At 37.8% G+C, this 3834-nt stretch overlaps 1 pseudogene; it reads right to left on the bottom strand.

The window, feature by feature from the left end:
- Positions 1-695: 695 nt before the first annotated feature.
- LOC132023939 (transforming protein RhoA-like) lies at positions 696-1981 on the bottom strand (annotated as a pseudogene).
- Between the last annotated feature and the right edge of the window lie 1853 nt (positions 1982-3834).

Genomic DNA, 3834 nt, shown 5'->3' with positions numbered 1-3834 from the left:
TTGGATTATTTAAACCCAGATGCCTCATTCTTGGCTCCCTGAGATAAAATCAGAGTGACAATAGAATTTTCTTTCTTTTTTTCTAGTTTTAATTTTGCTCTATGCTAGTTGCACTTGGGTTTATATTTAGTTTGCACACAGCTGACAAATTATTCCCCAGTGAGTTTTATGGTCTGACCATTTGGTGATCTCTGTGAAAAGGTTAGTGGTTTATAGAGACCTTGTCTCTGGGTGAGAGATACCAGAGAATCTAATAGTCTTTCCTGTTTATTTGTCTATCTTGAGACCAAATCAATAAAGAATTTCTATCTATTGGGAAGGGAAGAGCTCTTTGATATACACTGGTGAGTTCTGTAACTTGTGTTAACTCTCAAACTAAAGTTGAAAGTTTTCTCTGTGTCTATGTGTCTGTCTATGGGCTCATAGTTCAGAAGGACCTTTGTGTGTATAACATTTTTCTACTTCTGGATGTTACTATTATATTATGTAGCCTCTTTAAGGAGTTATATAGAACTAAATTTACTAGAGTTCCCCCCAAGTAAGGAAGTTGACATTCTAATACTTTTTTTTTTTTAATTTTCCATCTGACTTTATTTTCAAATACACTTTCTTTTTTAAAAAACTAATACACTTTCTGCAGGGATGACAAATATCAGTACTAGGAAATCCAATTATACAAAAAATACTACATCTAGTCTGGGGTAGATATATTTATTTTTTGGTAACATACATTAAGTGGCACTAATTACACAGTAACTATAAGGTAACTAACATGAAACCACAGAACTGTAACTCTGCCACAGCTGCATAGACTTGGGCCTTTTTGGATGAGCATTTTCAAAAAAAAACTGGATGCCCATCACAGAGCTATGACAATAAAATCTGTTAAGGAGCAAAGCTCTGAAGTAGGGACTCACTAGAGTACCTTGCAGCTGACAGATGACAGGCAGGACATGTTAGTTATAAAGTAGTTACAGCCTAATTCACAAAAGTTACCAACTGTTTCTCTTTCTAGAAAGAAGCAAGAAGTTAAGAAATTCCTTGAATTAGCACCTGGTATGTCAGGTGCGAGAGCAGAGGAGGGCTGTTAGAACGGTGTCAGAAGGACCCGGGTGGTCAGGTGGGTTGGACATCATTAATGATCACGGTTGGCTTCTAAATACTGGTAGCAAGATGACTTCTGATTTGTAATCTTAGGTAAATTATAGATAAATGAAAAAGCCTAGTAATCATACACTAAGATTAATAAACAGCACTTCAAAATTAACCGCATGAGGGCTGTGCTTGCAGCAGGGTTTCACAAGACAAGGCACCCAGATTTTTTCTTCCCACGTCTGGCTTGCAGAGCAGCTCTCCTGGCCATTTCAAAAACCTCCCTCACTCCATCTTTGGTATTTGCTGAACACTCCAGGTACCCCAAAGCCCCATCCTGTTTGCCATATCTCTGCCTTCTTCAGGTTTCACCAACTCCTGCTTCATCTTGGCTCTTTCCCGCCTTGTGTGCTCACCATTCCGAAGATCCTTCTTGTTCCCAACCAGGATGATGGGCACATTGGGACAGAAGTGCTTGACTTCCGGGGTCCATTTTTCTGAGATATTTTCTAAACTATCAGGGCTGTCAATGGAGAAACACATCAGTATAACATCAGTGTCCGGATAGGAGAGAGGCCTCAAGCGGTCATAATCTTCCTGCCCAGCTGTATCCCACAAAGCCAACTCTACCTGCTTTCCATCAACTTCGATATCTGCCACATAGCTCTCAAACACTGTGGGTACATACCCCTCTGGGAACTGGTCCTTGCTAAAGACGATGAGCAAACAAGTCTTGCCACAGCCTCCATCACCAACAATCACCAGTTTCTTCCGGATGTCAGCCATGCTTACAAATGTGCTGCAAGACCCGCGGCCTGTGCGGCAGAAGTTCTACAAGTGCCTTGAACTTCTCAGATGAAAGGTACTTAGGCGACGACTCGCAGTCCGGTCTCTGCGCCGAGGACGCCTGTCCACGAGTCGCAAGCTCGGAGAGGGCGGCACACTAAGGAGAGAACCGACGGAGGACGGCGGGCGGCGGGCGGCGGGCGGGGAGCAGGGAGCGCCGACGTTCTAATACTTTTAATGTGCTAGGTTTTAGACATATTTTTTATAAAAACAAACTAAAAAATCTTTTAAGAAACCAAATTTGCATGATTTAGGTAACTCTTTGGCAAATGAGACTAATTTAACAAAAATGATTATATTTTCTCTGACTTATCATTGTGAAATGTAATACAATCCTATGTTTATATTCCACTGAGTACTTTCTTCCTAAAGTCACACAGGTTTACTAATCAAATAAGTAACATTACTTCTACTTAATGTTTAAGATTATGAAAAATTTAAATTTGTGTTTAACCACATTGAAGGACTATTCTGACAAACTTTCAGTTCTACTGTAGCAGTTTTTAGTATGTCAGCTTAAAGATTATTTCCAAGATTTTTAGGTAACTTGAAACCTTACACTGATTTTAATTTGAATTAATTAACATAGGTATTTATTTAATATCTAGATCATCTCTCACCAAGATAGAATATTGAAACATTGATTACTAAGTAACACTTCTAAATCTGTAGGCTTTTGCTTGTTATTCTCATATAGTGAGACTTGATTTCTGAATCTGTTAGTGAACATATTCATTGTTGTTCCTTTTTTAAAGGATTTTTTTTTTCTTTCTTGAGAGAGAGAGCAAGAGAGAGAGCATGAGCAGAAAGAAGGGGTAGACAGAGAAAGGGAGAAGGAGACTCCCACTGAGCAGGGAGTCCCAAGTGGGACTCCATTCCAGGACTCTGGGATCATGACCTGAGCTGAAGGCAGACACTTAACCAACTAAGCCACCTAGGCATCCTCATTGTTTCTACTTGGAGAAGTTGTATGAAGCCTGGCTATTCCATGTGTATCCATGAACTCTGCTGGGCTCTCAGGATGCTGATGTGTAACATTCATAGTTATCCATAGTTTTCTCTGTGACATAAAAGTTAGCTTTGGTTAAAAGTCTATACTTAGGAACAGAAGTTTCAGAGAAAAAATAATTGTGTGTGTATTTTATTTTTCAAGGAAACAGCTGTTTTGTCCTAAAGGAGTGGGTTGTTGTTTGATCTCCAGAACCGTTCACACTTCCAACTTTATCAAGGACCTAAAGAGAGTTTTTGTAGGTTATAATTATTGACATAAACCATAAAGAAAATTGAAAGAGAGAACTTTTAAGTATTTATTTACTTGTTCATTTGAAGCAACCAGGATTAATGTATTGCATGTGAACAACTTAGTAATATTACGAACTTTATTTTCAACTTGAGGCTATCCTGTAATTGATCCTAGAATACAAGGTCTGTTTTTTCCAGAATATGAAAGAGCATAATGCTGTACAAATTTAAATAAATTTACTTTACAATGATTTGTAGTATCTGAGTTTGATAAGCTATGACATATATTAAAATATTAACAAAGTGTGCTCACTTTTTGATGGGCTTGTTTTTTTGTTTTTTGCTTGTTTACTGTTGATTTCCTCCACCTAAAGGAATTTTTCCCCCTTTGTGTGTAACCTGTCTTGATGACAAAGTTTCAGTGTCTTACCAAAATAACCTTCTATGGTTTTTGTTGACTTTACTATATGTCTGATTATGTAAGAAAACCATTTTCTCACTGAAAAAAAGCTAAAATCATAAAAAAGCTTTACAATCTTATTATCTTCCCAGATTTTAAAGTATATTATTTTGTCACTTTGAAATGAGCCAGCTATTGTTTCTTAGGCATCCATGGTTTGATTCCTATCTCAGGCATTAAAATCTTCTGACAAT

Source organism: Mustela nigripes, chromosome 8 (assembly GCF_022355385.1).
Source record: "Mustela nigripes isolate SB6536 chromosome 8, MUSNIG.SB6536, whole genome shotgun sequence".
NCBI lineage: Eukaryota > Metazoa > Chordata > Mammalia > Carnivora > Mustelidae > Mustela > Mustela nigripes.
Note: the sequence above shows the minus strand (reverse complement) of the source record. Positions and strands in the feature narration are given on the sequence as shown.